Genomic DNA, 16,833 nt, shown 5'->3' with positions numbered 1-16,833 from the left:
GTAAGGTTAGCAAGTGAGTTATGGACACAATGCTGAAGGAGAACACAATTTTTAGATAATAGACTTAAGTTGACTTTAAGATTGACCTAAAATCTGAAAGGTCATGATGGTGGAGTTTGGGCCAGATCTAAAAGTTGAAATTAACAAGTCAAATTGTTCACTTGGATCAGAAATGAATAGTGCTGATCAAAGAGGAAGCAAATGGACAAAAACAAAATTAAACCAAAGCAAACCTTGGTTGGGAGTTTTTCCTATAAACAAACCCAAGCTAGAAATGTGAAGTGACTAGAAATCTAATTTTTTTCAATCATTTATTGTGGCATCCTTGAGTACAGAATCTAGTGGCTTGGAAGTGAAGTCCTTGATGAAAATATTGGGAGGCCTTGGGCCCAGTAGGTAGTGGTCTGGCGAGGAGGCTGTCAGCTTCTAAATTCTTGAGCAAACCTACTGAGCAGATGTTTTCTGGTTAGTGGAGGTGTGTGACTTTATATTACGTATAACTTTATATTAAGCTTCAAAACCGGTTGCCTATCTTTTTATGTTGACAATCTTTCAATAGCAAATGGAGTTTAAAATAAAATGACAAGAAACACAAGTAGAACAAGAGAGGGAAAAAAAACAAACTGACCAATTTGGCCTAAAGACCTAATAATAGTTTATGCATTTGGAAATTACACTTGAATTATGGAAAAACATCTCAAGGGTTTTGGGGATAGGAAATTTAAATAAAATTTTTTTATATATATTTTATTGATTTTTTAACAGAGAGGAAGGGAGAGGGATAGAGAGTTAAAAACATCGATGAGGGAGAAACATCAATCAGCTGCCTCCTGCACACTCTCTACTGGGTATGTGCCCGCAACCAAGGTACATGCCCTTGACCGGAATTGAACCTGGGACCCTTGAGTCCGCAGGCCAACGCTCTATCCATTGAGCAAAACCAGTTAGGGCAAGGATAGGAACTTTAATTGACTGACATTAAAGTAAAGAGGTAGATGTAGTATTTTTCATCAAATTAACACTTGCAAATATTCTTTTGATTTGTAATCCCCTATAGTCAATGTCACGGAAATGATGCTTATTTTGAGGAAAATCTGAATATGAAATAGATTTGTGGAGTTTTTCAGGTTTGTTTTTGCATTTTGTCTACCTTTTGGCTCTTGTCCCAAATCCACAAAATATTCAACTATAAAATGAAGAATGAGATTTAGATTAAAGAAAGATAAGTTGAGAGAATATTAGGAAGGTTTTCTGCAAAACATAAAGAGAGTCCATTTCCTGGGTCCTGAACCCGATTCTCTCCTTCAATGAAGGCCATCCAAGGAGATCCAGGCAAGCTTGGGAAAGAAGATGAGTTCTGAAGATGGACTGACAATACCATAGGCAATAGAGGAGTAACTCTTGAGAAGGAAGCCTTGCAGTGAGTAAGAAAATATAGGAATCTGCAAGTGAGGTTGCACATTTTCCGTTTGTTTTAAAGGCCTTGAAGAGTTAATTTGGTGCCAGGACCCTATCCATGCAAGAACTGAAGCTGTGAAGGCACTTGGAATCAGCACACAAACTGCTTCTAAATCATCAGCAACCTCCTGAGTTTTCCACTTGAGCTCACTGTATGCCTTTAAGCAACAAAGTCCTGAGATTATAGGACCATAAAAATGCACATTTACATGTGGTCACATGCCAGGTTTAAGACTGGGAGTCAACCACAAAGGGAATGCTTTCCACAAGTACCAAAATACAAGTTCAATGAATGACACAGCAGCTCTAATAGGAACACGAGGGAAACACAGAAAGTGAGTCTCTTATAAGTCCTGGATGTGTGTTCCGGAGCTGCAAAGATGCATGTTGTCAACCCTGTTCTTTTCCATAAGTGCTGTCTGTAGTCATATAAAACGCAGCTAGTAAAACAGGTTTCTCTGGGAGTGCCCTAATTTCCTTTTTTTTTTTTTTTTTTTTTTTTTGCTGAACAATTAAGCAACAAAAGCTGTCTGGAAAAATAGAAGACGATTCGGAGCTGGTCATGCATTCTGCACATGCCAAGAAAGGGGATTTTTTGGTAGCCTTTTGACTCCTAATCCTGTATTTACTTGTTGGCTAAGTAGAATTAATTTATTTGGTCTTACAGAGTCTAGGCTCTCTTTCCCCATTTTTTTCCTTCTCCGTCCTTTCCAAAAAAGAATGGAAAGCTTATCTTAGATTGTTGAAAGCAGCTTAGGGGTTTGCTGTTGTTTGATTAGAAGAAATGATCTTAGTTTAATAAACATATTTTCAGTTTATTCAAAATAAAAATATATTTTAGTACTCACTGTGGGCCAGGCCTTGTGCTAGGGCATGGCTACCTGGTGAACAAAATAGTCAAAGATATAGACACATGAGTAGGCAGTTATGATCAGCATGAAAAATGGACATGGGGTTAATGCAGGAGAGGCCATTAAGAGGAGGGGCATCTTAGCCACAGGTGGAGACTTGACAGATGTTCTTGTAGATTTCTAAACTAAGGCCTGGGGAATGAGAGAAAGTCATCCGGTAACAAGGGCAGGACAGCACTTTCCCAGAAGAGGCAGCACAGGTGAAGGCCTGGGTGTGAGTGAGCACTCGGGAATGTGACTAAGATGTTGCTGTATGACTACCACACAGCCTGGTGAGTGATGAGTCACATGAGGCAGGCAGAAGCCAGACTCTTCAGGTGGTTGCTGGTGTGGTTAGGAATTTGGGGTCTAACCCCAAGATGAAGATATGGAAGTGCTTCTCCTATCTTGGTGGAATCCTGGCTGAAGAAGGAACCTCTGCTTCCCCTGATGTTAACCACCAACATGTATCCCCATAATATTCCAGCGGACCGAGTGGACCCATTATGACTCTGTCAACCATGTATTATCAAGACCTTTTCCAATGTCTATTTAAGCTGTACCTACTTTGGAGTTAATACATTGTTGGGTAAATAATTAAACTTAACTTCAAGAATGAAAGGGAGCTCATTTGTCCTATGTTGGGATTGAGGGAATTATTTGGTGTCTACCTTATGCTTATCTTCTGAGCTGGCTTTTGCCTCAGTGTCTGAGTTGTCTCAAAGGAAATCTACAAACATACCTGTAGATTTAGACATCTGAATGAGCAGGGAAAATCATCCAGCAATTCATGTCCCTGGAAGCCCATTATCAAGGCCCTACCTAGGTTACAAAGGGTCATATTCCTTCTCAGCACATTTTCCTTAAGGGCTAAATAATGTACTCATTAAACATTAATGCATCAAACAAGTACAACACCCTTTCAACATAGAATTGTGGAATCTCAAGCATCAGGAGGCATGGGTGTGTTATGGAGAGGAGAGAAGAAAGGCACCTGGCCCAAATGGAAGGAGAGGAAGCAGATCAAGATTCTTTCTAGATTTTATGAATTATGGGCTGTGTGACTCTGGACTTTGTGGGGATTAAGTCAAATCAAAACAAATAATGCATGTAATGTATTTAGCACACTGCCTGGCAGGTAATGGGCACTCAGTAAGGATTGGCGATTATTATGAGCTTTGGAGTACAGGCCATGTGTTAAAGGACAGACATACAGCAGTAAAACCACAACTGCCTTGGGGTGGGGATGTAAGGCACACAGGAAATGCCATGGTGGAGCAGAAAGGGAAGTCCATTTTCAGCTTGTCCCCAAGGTCAGAAGGCATGACACAGAATATAGGGACTAGGAGAGAGAGAGAGAGAGAGAGAGAGAGAGAGAGAGAGAGAGAGAGAGAGAGAGAGAAAAGAAGAAGAAGAAGAAGAAGAAGAAGAAGAAGAAGAAGAAGAAGAAGAAGAAGAAGAAGAAGAAGAAGAAGGAATAGGAGGAGGAGGAGGAGGAAGAGGAGGAGGAGGAGGAGGAAAAAGAGAAGAGAGGAGATAGAACTTGTGATGGTCCCTATTATTGTCACAAACCCACATTTAGTTAGGGTGGCCCCTACTTGACTACAGCAGAGGGTTCTGGTGTGAAGCCAGCTAAGCAGCAACCCTTAGCTTGTTGCTTTCACAGGACTTTCTCCTTTCCAGGTGCTCCAGAGGTTCCCAGGATGTTTTATAAATTGGAAAAGGTGGTACCAATGCAAGGTATTACTATCACCGTGTATCAATGGTGAAGTGGTCCACCTCACATCTTCCCATTCTGAAGCACATATTTATGCTTCTTGACTGTTACTGGATCTGGAGCCCAGTCTTCTTCTATTTCTCCTACTTGTTCTTTGCCAATAACCCAAATTTCATTAAGGCTATCCTGGGAAACCCAAATAGTGGTGGGAAGAAAATGCAATTATGAAGTCAAAGTGTGGGATGATGGAAAAACAGAATTATATTTCAGAAATTTAATTTAGATGCACCATGGAGGAGGGGGATGAGTCATTGTATGCTGAAGTGTGTTCCATGTACATTCGATGATGCTGTCCATTAACTAAGTTTATGTCCGTCTGTGACCTTCACGTTTTCATGGCATCTTTGTGATGCTCCCTCAACTCACTCTTCTTATTTCACTTCTGGTCTGTTACTCTTGTAGTTGAATGACTTTTGTATGTGGTAAAGAACTAAATATGCGAGGAAGAGCCACCAGAATGGAGAAAATGTAAAAGTTGGAAGAGTCTAACTGTTGGCAGGGCTGTGGGGCTGCTGGTGGGAGTATACATTGATACAACCCCTTGGAAAATGACTTGGTCATACCTACTGAGCTGAATGTAAGCTACCCCAGGGCTCAGCAAGTCTACTTTTAGTTATGCACTCAACAGAAATGCATAAAGTAGTCACCAAAAGACATGTAGTAGAATGCTCAAATACTCTCAAAATAGAATTATCTAAATGTCCATCAGCCATAGAATGAATAAATAAATTATGGCATGTTCACAAAATGGGGTGCTGTAGCCCTAGACAGCTTGGCTCAGTGGATAGAGCATTGGCCTGTGGACTGAAAGGTCCCAGGTTTGATTCTGGTCAAGGGCACATGCCCAGGTTGCAGACTCGATCCTCAGTGTGGGGCATGCAGGAGGCAGCTGATCAATGAGTCTCTCTCATCATTGATGTTTCTATCTCTTTCTCCTTCTCCCTTCCTTTCTGAAATCAATAAAGATATATATATTTTTAAATGGGATGCTCTACAAGTATTGAGAATGAATGATCTAATCTTAATTGCATTAATCAATATAGGCACATCTTATAAAAATAAATGTTGTGCAAAAGAAGCCAGACACAAAGAGAAAAGACTGTATGATTTTAGTTACATAAAATATAAAAACAGGCGCCTCTAATCTGTGCTGTTAGAAGTGAGGAGAGTGGTGACCCTTGGGAGATTAGTGACCAGCAGGAAGCAGGACCAGGGGCTTCTTGGGTGCAGGTTCTGTTCTGTTTTTTAGTCTGAGTGCTGGTTACAAGGGTGAGTTTAGTTTGTGAACGTTCATTGAACTGTATGTGTTAACATATTTTCAGTACATTTCATAAAACGTTGTTAAAGGCCGTCAAGGTTAAGTTTATGATTTCTATCACCTTCACTGTCCTGGACACCGTTAGTAATCTTTGTGTAACAAAACTGGCCAACCGAGCCAACCAGCCACAGACCATTCCCCACAGACAGAATCGAGCACTTTACATCATTATTTCAGAATGGCATAGTCAATATCTTCATCTAAAAGCTGAAGCTAGAAATATCACTGACAAGGGCTATTGCATATAGTAACGGAGATCTTACATATGTAGCCACTGGCACTGCTGAGTGCTCAGAACTGTGGCAGCCCTGCACCCTGATTCAAGTTAGAATTTGGAGAGAGGGAAGAGCAAACAACAGCTGAATAACTGTTACATGCCAGGCATTGCCTGTAAGTTCATAAACTGGTCTGTAAGTCACTTTATTTAATCCCATATCAATCCAAGGGGTAAAAATGATTTCTCCCATTGTCCAGATAAGGTGACTGAGGCTCAGAGAGCCAGGTAGGCAATGCCACAGAGCAGTAGAAGACACACTGACATTTGAAGCCAGGCCCGATTATTTCCAAAGTTCATCCCTTAAGAGCACACTGCCTCCCACTCAGGTAAAAAAAAACTACTCAAGTTGTACTTTAATTTCTTTAAATCTAGCAATTTCCTTTTCAGGTAGGAATCATCTGCTCATCGGGTTTCAGAGTTCCATGTTCCTTGTTGAGTTGACTTAGCAGTAAAATAATTTTTGAATGAAGTGGGCAGAGTGATCTGGAGAACAGCAGGGAACTCTCAAAGGACTGTGTGATTTGGGCTCTCACTCTGGGAGTTGTTATGCTTTGCAGTAATTGAATATTGAATAAATAACTCCAATTTCCTTGCAGTGGGCTGTCTGGACCCTCCAAACTTTAATACTTATTGACTTATTGTATATGGTTTATCAGTTTAACAACTAAAACACACTTTCCTTTTGGTCAAGGGTTTCCCAAGAGTATAATAGAAAACGTGGTAGATGCAAATGTGTTAATATCCACTTTCACCTCTGCTGAAAGAAAAATAATAAAAAGTCCAGGTACTGGCCAAAAATAACTTTTACTAAAATAGGCCCAGAAGCCCAGCTCTGGTCCTTGCAACCGAGATATGATGTGGTCTGCCTTCTTTTTAAATTACAACTTTGCCAACATCTGTTGGCTTGATGCCTCCAACAGTTACACAGAGAAAGGCATGGGAAAGAGAGGTGGCAAAAAACAACCTACGTTGTTCCAAGCATCATCCTAGACACCTGCAGGTTATAGATATCATCACTCTTGAGTAAGAAAGGAAAAATTGAGATCATAGAGGTCAAGTAACTTGCTTAATGACGGAGATATTAAGCGGCGGAGTCCAAGTGTGGGACTATCTCATGGGTTGGCAAGCTTTTCCTGTAAAGGGCAGATCGTGAATATTTTGTTTTGTGGGCCATAGAGTCTTTGTTGCAGCTGCCCCACTCTTCTGTTGTAGTGTAAAGCAGTCCTAGACAATATAAAGGCATGTCATAGGTGTATTCCAATACAATTTTACTTATGGACATTGAAATCAGGATTTCATAAAATTTTCATATGCCTCAAACTATTAGACTTTTTTGAAAGATTTTCAACTATTTAAAAATGTAAAGACCAGTTTTAGCTTACAGGTGTACACAAAGAGGTGATGAGCCAGATTTGGCCCATTGGCCACAGTGAACTGACCTCTGTTTTATCTGATTCCAAAGATCAGACAAGCCATTTTGACTTAGCGGGTTGTTTTATCTAAAGTTCCATGGAATCAAAACCTCCTTGCCAAGCAAGACTTGGCTTTATGCTCAACATGCTTTGACTGTTGAAACCTTTGGCACATAGTGAAGGGGCGGTGAATGTGTGCATGCAAACGTGAAAGAGGAGAGAGAGAGAGAGAGAGAGAGAGAGAGAGAGAGAGAGAGAGAGAGAGAGAAGAGAGGAGGCAAAATTAACAGATAACAAAAAAACATTAACTCAGTTTCCTCTTATACCAGCTGACAAATTATTGACCTTTCCATTTTCAAAGCCTAGGATGTTGCGTTACTTGCTTTCTAAAATGGAAGGAAATTAAAGTAATGTCAACATTTAAATTTATTGTTTTGTGTGCAAAGAGAGAATTTTCCAACTGTTTGCCCTCTGGTAGATGCACTTCAATGGTTGTCTAACCTGGAGTATTGTGAATACTGACATTGGTTAATGAGTGGCCACAGAGCGATTGGCAGATGTAGCCTGCTGAGGTTTGTAGATAGTATCTGCTGATGTCCTGCATGCTATCTGCTGCCTCATTAGGTTCTGGGGATGTCAACTCATGGTCCAGGAGGCACAGCTGTGTTTATAGCTAAATCAGGAGGAATCTTGGCACAGATTCATCCAGGGCAGGAAGGTCCCATTGGAGAGGCATGCATGAAGACAGGAGAAGGTGATAGACACCATAGCATTTTAAACTGCAAGGAATCCTTAGGCAAACCCAACTCATGAAAAAATAGACACCCAAATGTTAGCCAGTTAGTGCTGAAGACAGGGCTGGTATCTATACAAATATTAATTTTTCCCTTTATCTAGTATCAAGGCCTGTTTAAGATTGTTAAAAGCCTATAAACTTGGTTTTTTCATATAGAATTCAAAAGAACAGTATCAAACCATGAAATGACCGGAGGAAGTCCAAAAGAGTTCTAATTTCCCCGACTACGACTATTTCTGGTACTTTACAAAATAAAAGTCAAATTTAAAGAATGAGTTCTTTGCTCCTACTTTGTGAGTGCTTTGAGCAAGCGGATGATTTTCCCAGGCCTTCCCCCAAACCTCTAGGCTAATTTTTGGTGACATTGCTAGGGAACTCCCATGAAATCTTGCGGGTCCATGGAAACCATGTGTCAGTCTCTAACGCATTATGTAGATCACGGAAGTCCTATCATGTGAAAATGTTCTGTTCCAAAAGTTCCTTGGAACTTTGGATGCATTTTTCTTACAGAACAATGTTCCAAGGGATGGTTATCTTCCCAAGCCATCATAAAAGCCTATTGGATTCCCCAAGTGGCTGAGCTGGAATGAAGTGCTCGGAGGCCCAAGCTTTCAATCCTTTGCGAGACAGCTCGATGGATTGGGAAACTGGTAGAGGCTCTGCCATATCCTGTCCTCCTCCTTTTGGGAGAACTTGGCGGCCCTTGAGTGGTGAGAGGGAGGAGGGCCTGTGGGAGTGGGGCCTTGGTGGGGAAGCTAAGGTCCCCTTTGGAAACAGCGGAGGAAGGCTCCATGTTAAAGGGGAAAGGAGGAGACAGGAAACCTCCATTAAGTTGTTTATAAGTTGAATTGTTTCTGAGGCCGGAACTGACAACTGTGTTTTTACAAAGTAAAAAAGGATGCAATGAGTTCCACAGCCTCCACTCAGGCATATACAATGCTGAAGTAGATCAGAGTGAATTTTTCTTTGGATAGGTAGTTTTAAAAAAATTGAGTGTTGGGATAGTGTATAAATCCTTTCAATTTGAAGATTCTTGAAGGCTATTGCTGATGCCATTGGAAGAGGATTATCATATTCATGGACTGTGCAACTGTTCAAATCACTGCCTAAGCAAGGAATTATTTTGTTTCTCCGCTTAGACAAGGGAAAATGTTGTGTTGGTTTTTTTTTTACATTCTATCAGCTGGGCTTTTATTGTTTTTCATGTGAGGACAAATGTTCTTTGAGAGGTGGGGTCTTGTTTGAGGAAATGTCAAGCTGTCTCGTGTAGATTTATTGGTGGTTGTGGCAGGTGCCAAATGTTTCAAGAAGTTGGTGTATGCAGTTTTTCCTCTGTCCCCTGGAAGATTTTTCTGGAACCAGGATATGTTCTCTGCAGGAAGAAAGCAAATGTGCTACACTCAAAATAGTGAATGACAGAAAAACCTAGAGAAGGCTTGTAATGGATGGATTTACATCATCTGAAAGGTATTTTATGCACCAAGTTCCAAAGTTAGAGAAGTCCGCTAAACAAGGAACTTTCATTTAAGGCCCAGGATTGTGGTATATGGTGTCTGGGTGGGCTGAAAAGGCATGATTTATGGAGTATCATAGGTCTTGCTGGCTCTCAAATACTTGCGTCCAATGTCTAGAAATTCCCATCTTTGACACAGCCCTGAGTGAGCACTGGCAGCTTTCCTTTCCCACTACGTACCCGCATGAGCAGGTCAAATTCAGTGTGAACCTCTTGGCGGGGAATGTTTTGGAGGCTTATGTTTTATCTTAAAAATTGCTGGACATGTTGCATCCTTTCCATGACACATTCATTTTTTTTTTTTAAATTTTAAAAATGTCACCCATCCTCCAATCTTTGAGTGAAACTGATGTTCCAGGAAGATGCACATGTTTGTCCTGCAGCCCTGAGCACTCCCCCAGGCACTGTCTCTTCAGGAGGGGGAGAATCCTGCTCTGAGAACTAGGACTGAAGTCCTTGTCCAAGTGGTGATCCAGCCATTGTCCTTTGAAATGTACAGACCCTCCCTTGGAACAGTGACATGTGAGTTCATTTTTATGTTAGGAGGAAGTTATTTGTCAGAGGAGTTCATTGTCATTTTGGAAAAGAATACTGAGGTTACTGAGGGATTAGGAACTAGAAATCTTTAGAAATGGATAAAAGGAAGGATTGAAAATATTATCCTTGGGAGGGTAACTTCTGTTGGGGAACTGATGTTGAAGGGGGAAGAGGGCTGGGGGGCTGAGGAAGAAGAAGATGAAGAAAAAATGATGAAAGTGTAAGTGGCAAATTTGGCCTGATATTTTTTAATGGCTTTCAATTCTTCCAAATCTAGCTCCAACCTTAATTCCATTGCTTAGCTCCAACTTCAACACATCTATTCCAATGATAACGCCTCTACCTGGAGACTCAAGGTAACACACCCACAATGCTAACTGCCGGTGAGTGACTCCGCCCACTCCCTCCTCCTGCTGCATTTCCACCTGCTTCTTTACCATTAGATGCTTTGGCTCAGCCCTGACACCACCAACTATTGGCCTCACTGCCCCAGCCAGAGCCTTCCCCAACCTCTCATGCACACATCCAGTTGATCATAAAATCTAACCAAATAGCCTTGGAAACAAACTTTATTCTCTGAATAAATTATCTTTCCTGCAGGAAAAATTCAAAGGGCTGAATGGCAGAAAGTTTAATAAAGAGCCACTTACAGAGTAGGGATGAGAAAGCTAAGAAAAAATAATAAAAGACCCAAGGACAACTGTGGGATGCTGTTAACACCTTAGGAAATTAGGGAAGGTGGTTGTGGAATTCCCAAAAGTACCTTATGTGTGAGCTTGGAACTGTGGACTAAGAGCCATCCAGATGGGAGCTGAAATAGTGTAATGCAGGCAGGAGGGGAGGCAGGAGGGGAGCTGGGAAATAATCACCCTCCCTGCTCTCCCTCCTCCCACCCCCTGACCTTCTACCAAACATCAGAGGATGGAGGAATTTAGTGCCATAGGCCATAGGGCCAGGCTCCTGGGCACAGAAAAGTCAGAGACTGCAGCAAAAGGGACCTGGTGGGATAGGCAGCAAGGGGACAATCACCACCCCAGATTCATCTCCTCTAGTTAATACTTGAGAATTCAGCCTCAGTTCAAGACCATTATCTTTTTGCTGGATGGTGGAAAAAAAACCCTTCCCAATTGTCCTAATTGTCCCCACATTGCAATTTCACTTTATTTTAAAAACCAACATTTTAAAAACAATGTTAATGCTGACACATGTTGCCCAGGTGTAAGATACATCCTAGGGGTGGGGTGGTCACCCACGGCCAGCATAACACTTGGCGGCTGTGACTACTTTCCTATGTGCTCCCCCTCAAGAGTGCACAGGGGACTGAATATAGAACTGATATTACATGATGGTTCAGGCATTATCTACATTTCAATAAGAGAATTCACTTGCCAACTCTGTGTTTAAAAAAGTATTAAAAGCATCATCCTGGGGCACAGTACATATGCACAGCAGGTGCTCAACAGATATTTGTTGAAAGGATCAGTGATACTTATGACACACACAATGGTGGGTCTTTGCACATAATTGTTTACATGCTGGCAGCATCCCATTGTCAAAGCGTTCTTAATATGGTGGAAAAGGTCTTCACTGACCCAATTTCCTATCCCCATCCTGACCTTGAGATCTCTTCTTCCGCCTCTTCCAACACCACCTGTTCCTCAGCTCCTTATCAGTCCTTGGAGAACACTCTTAAAGCAATAATCTCTGTGCTCTTTGTACACTCCCTTGACATTTAACATTTTTATGCATGCTGGCCCAAATTCCAACTGCCAGCACCTGACATACTTTGCCCAAGGGCCTCTCTGACCACCGGAGCTCACTCCGCCCAGGCATGAGGAAGACTTGAAGTACCTGGGAGTTAATGGCCCCTGGAAGCATCTCTCACCAATGACTTTCAAGAATGGGTGTGTAGATACCTTCCTGCAATCCATCATGACACTTACTTCTAAGAACAGATCATTAATTATTTGCCATGTGAATGAATAAATGAATGAGTGAATGGCTGACTGAGAAGATGAGTGAATGAATGGATGAGTTACTAGGTTTGTTTGTCCTATGTTAGCACTAGGACCAGAGAGAGAGTAAAATACCCCTTTTCCAAGGTATATTTTCTAAAAGTTTCTCGAAGTTTTCTTGTGAAGTTTCTCAGTAAGCTTTTCTGTAATCTGTGAGAAATGTGTGAATCAAGTTAAAAGGTGCATTTCGTTCTGCATGACTTTTCAGAAGGTTCTCTCAGGCTCTCACACTCACTTATCCTGTTGATAAGAGCAAATGGCCTACTGCATATGGTTCAGAAGCACATTCACATCCAGTCCCTTTGAAGCGTCAGTCCTAGAACTCGCTGAGGCCCGCGTCTGCCGCGGGAGTCAGCTAGGACATTGCCCAGTTAAACATTCATCCAGGATTTCATGGGGACTTGAGAATCATTGTTTTTGGCGGGGCTCCTGGGTTTGAGGTTTCTTCATGTAGGACTCTGAAAAAGGATTTGGAAATATCGTCTCTAATCCCAAAGTATGTATTTGGGAGGCTGCCTTCGCCATTACCCACCTAATAATTCAGGCTCCTGGGTTGTTTCACCCAAGTGCATTCATACCTTAGATAGAGTCCCAAGGGACTGATCCAGGAGACAGAGTACCGGGTTCCAATGCTGGTTTCATTAGACAGATTATCTACTGCTTGCTGCCCCATTTTCCTTATCCTAAAATGCAATGGCTGAAATTGACAATCTCTACATCCCTGTCCAAATCTAAAATTCTGGGTGGGATTCTGAAATCTACTCTGCCACCAACAGTGTGTCATCAGAGCTTTGCCCATTACTCATGAGAATGTCAATGTCTGGGTAAATAGATCTTTTGGGGTCAGCTCTAAAAAACCCAGAAGTACATATTGTATGTTGATTTTGGCACATGGACAAGTCTGAACAGGGCCACGTCAAGCATTTCACCATGATAGCTGCTGGAAGGAAGGGCCAAGGGAGGCGGTGTGGGCGAGCTGATTGGAATGAAGAGGACCAGCCCAAGTCCTGTGGCACAGATGACCCTGCAGAATTGTGGGGAGGGGGTGGGGGGTACTTGGGAGTGGATTTAGCAGTCATAAAAAAACCATTAGAGTCCATATTGGAAATGGCTTATGACACTGTCTCAAAGCCACATTCTCAGACAATAGAGAAAGCTGTAAATAGATCTGCACAGTTGTCCAAGCAAAGCAGAATAAAACCAAGGAAAGCCAAATTAAACAGGCTTAACCGAAGTTGTGGGTGAAATCGCTGAATGTTGCTCATGCCTTCAGAATGGGAAGCTCTCTTCAGAATACTCACAACAGCAGGTCTTTGGAGGTAGCTATGGGCTGATTGGCTGGCTCCACCCTCCCACCAGGCCAATTCAGAATAGAAGAACTAGAGAAAAAGACCCTTTCAAAGGGGTGGCCTCACACCTTGGAGGACTTGTTTGTAGCATCTCTCTATTGTTACTCAAGTGATAAAATTTTGAAGATCATGTTAGATTCCCAAGCCCATGACTGAGAATTATACCACAGGACAGAATTATAGTGACATGTTGGAATCTCAAAAAAAAATTTTATTTTAACATAATTTCAGACTTACTGAAAAGTTGCAAAATTGTACAAAAAATTACTATACCCTCCACATTCACATTCAGTGTTCTACCAACCCTCTCTCCATCCCTTTCCCCTCTCTCTCCCTCCTCCTCTTTCTCTCCATATTTTCTTCTTCCCTTCCTTCTATCCTTCTTCCCTTCCTTTCTTCATATATAGGGTGCCCCCGAAATATATATATATGCAGTGTTTATTAAAATACTAGAGGCTCGGTGAAAAAAAATTTGTGCACTCGGGGGGAAGGGGGTGTCCCTCAGCCTGGCCTGTGCCCTCTCGCAGTCTGGGACCCCTCGGGAGATAACGACCTGCTGGCTTAGGACTGCTCCCAGGTGGCAGAGGGCAGGCCCAATCCCTAGGTGCAGCCCCTGGTCGGGCTCAGAGCAGGGCCGATTGGGGAGTTGGGGCGCCGCCCCCTGTCATGCACAGAGCAGGGCGATCAGGAGGTTGTGATTCCACCCTCAGTCACGCTCAGGGTAGGGCTGATTGGGGGGTTGGGGCACCGCCCCCTGTCACACTCAAGGCAGGGTCGATGGGGAGGTTGTGGCGCCACCCCCTGTCACGCACAGAGCAGGACCAATCTGGGGGGGGGGGTTGGGGCTCCTTACCCTGTCATGCACAGAGCAGGGTCGATCAGGGGGTTGGGGAGCTCCCCCCTGTCACTCACAGAGCAGGGCCGATAGGGGAGTTGGGGCACCGTCCCCTGTCACACACAGAGCAGGGCGGATCAGGGGGTTGGGGCACCGCCACTCTCACACTCAGGGCAGGGCCGATGGGGAAGTTATGGCTCTACCCTGTCACACACAGAGCAGGGCCCATGGGGGGGGGGGGGGGTTGGGCACCGCACCCTGTCACACACAAAGCAGGGCCGATCAGGGGGTTGGGGCGCTGCATCCTGTCACACACAGAGCCGCAGGGCGATCAGGGGGTTGGGGAGCTCCCCCGTATCAGGCACAGAGCAGGGCTGATCAGGAGGTTGGGCCACCTTCCCCTGTCATGAACAGAGCAGGGCGGATAGGGAGGTTGTGGCCCTGCCCCATCACACACAGAGCCGCAGGGTGGTCAGGGGGTTTGGGCACTGCCCCCTGTCACGCTGATCCTGGTGCTGGGAGGCCTCTAGGCTCCGCTGATCCCGGTGCTGGGAGGCATATTACCCTTTTACTATATAGGATAGAGGCCTGGTGCATGGGTGGGGGCTTGCTGGTTTGCCCTGAAGGGTGTCCTGGATCAGGGTGGGGGTCCCCACTGGGGTGCCTGGCCAGCCTGGGTGAGGAGATGATGGCTGTTTGCAGATGGTCACACACCCTTCAGGGTGGGAGTCCCCACTTGGGTGCCTGGCCAGCCTGGGCGAGGGGATGATGGCTGTTTGCAGCTGGTCACACACCCTTCAGGGTGGGGGTCCCCACTGGGGTGCCTGGCCAGTCTGGGTGAGGGGCTGAGGGCTGAAGCTCCCAACTGCTCCTTTTTTTCTTTATTCTCGGCCAGCTTTAGCTCTGGCTCCAGCTCTGAAGAATCTGCTGCTGAAAGCAGGTATCTGGTTTGTTTGGGTTCTATAATCGAAACAATGTATAACTCCAGCTCTGAGATCCCTGCTCGCTGAAAGCAGGTTTCTGGGGTTTTGTTTAGCTTCTATATTTGTCACAATGTTTCAAACTGCATGCTCAGAGGCCGGCAAGGCAGGCGGGGAACATTGGTTTCCTCCATCACTGAAGCAAGCAAGCCTCATGTTAGTTTCAAGCTGCCTGGCTGCCGGCCGCCATCTTGGCTGGCAGTTAATTTGCATATCACCCTGATTAGCCAATGGGAAGGGTAGCGGTTGTACGCTAATTACCATGTTTCTCTTTTATTAGATAGGATATTTCATTTCAAAATTGAGCTATCAGCTGTTAAAGGATACATACATTCTTTTGGGACACCCTGTATATATATACATATATTTATTTCCCCAGAACTATTTGAGGATAAGTTGCAAACATGACTTCTCTTTATTCTTAAATATTTCAGTGTATATTTCATAAAAACAAGGACACTCTTATATTCTCATAGTACCATTATAAAAAATCAAGAATCAGATTTTCGATGGTGCAGTCGCAGAGTGGCCAACGGTGTGCCAACAGCCTGCAGAACAACATGCCAAAGTTTTATTGTGACTACTGTGACACATACCTCACCCATGACTCTCCATCTGTGAGAAAGACACACTGCAGAGAATATGAAAAACTACTATCAGCAATGGATGGAAGAGCAGGCTCAGAGCCTGATTGACAAAACAACTGCAGCATTTCAGCAAGGAAAGATACCTCCTACCCAATTCTCTACTCCTCCTCCTGCTGGGGCGATAATCCCACCTTCCCCAGTCTTCCGGGTCCACCTCCCCCTGGTATGATGCCAGCACCCCATATGGGGGGCCCTCCCATGATGCCAATGATGGGTCCTCCTCCTCCTGGGATGATGCCAGTGGGACCTGCTCTTGCAATGAGTCTGCCTATGGGAGGGCACATGCTGATGATGCCTGGGACCCCAATGATGAGACCTCCTGCCCATCCCATGATGGTGCCCACTCGACCTGGAACGACTCGACCAGACAGATAAGGAGAAAGGGGAGCCTCTTTCTAACAAGCTTCTGTTACTTGTTCTTCACCAGGAGATCGAGGTGCTGTGATTCTGGGTGTTTTCTAACAGCATGACAAGGAAGACTACCTCCCTCTTCCTACCCAAGAAAGAAGAGTTTTTGAGGGGAGTAGTGGGACAAAAAAAAAAAAGCAATTTTCATTTGTATTGTGAAATGTGAAAATAAAATGGTCAACTCTTTAAAAAACAAACAAACACCAAAACAAAAAAATATCAAGAATCAGCACTGACATTACCTAGTTTCTAGACTTCATTCATTTTCTCAATTGTCCCGGTCATCTTTATAGCAAAAGAAAATTCTGGATCACATGTTGCATTCATTTAACATAGCTTTCGTCTTTTTGAATATGGAAGAGTTTCTCAGTCTTTCTTTGTCTTTTATGATATTTTTGATGAATGCAGGCCAGTTATCTTGTGGAATGTCCCTCAATTTGTGTCCGTCTGATGCTGTGGAATTTCCTTTCAGCTCTATGTGCTGCCTCCTGAAGCACAAATGCCCAGCTGGGATTGACGGGCTGCAGGAAAGAGCTTCTTCAGCCCAGCAGTCTAGAGCTCATGCACACACCCCTTCGCCCTGGCTTGGGGGTTTCCTCCCTCTCCTCCTCAAACACGGTT

General features: G+C 43.7%; 1 pseudogene across 1 annotated transcript; it reads left to right on the top strand.

The window, feature by feature from the left end:
• The first annotated feature begins 15,717 nt into the window (after positions 1–15,717).
• LOC308523771 (U1 small nuclear ribonucleoprotein C-like) lies at positions 15,718–16,179 on the top strand (annotated as a pseudogene). Its single transcript has one exon. The product of its transcript is annotated as a U1 small nuclear ribonucleoprotein C-like (transcript).
• Positions 16,180–16,833: the final 654 nt, after the last annotated feature.

The sequence above is a fragment of the Myotis nattereri genome (assembly GCF_964212035.1).
Source record: "Myotis nattereri genome assembly, chromosome: 8".
Taxonomy (NCBI): domain Eukaryota; kingdom Metazoa; phylum Chordata; class Mammalia; order Chiroptera; family Vespertilionidae; genus Myotis; species Myotis nattereri.
The sequence above is the reverse complement of the archived record's forward strand: the minus strand, read 5'-3'. Positions and strand labels throughout refer to the sequence as shown.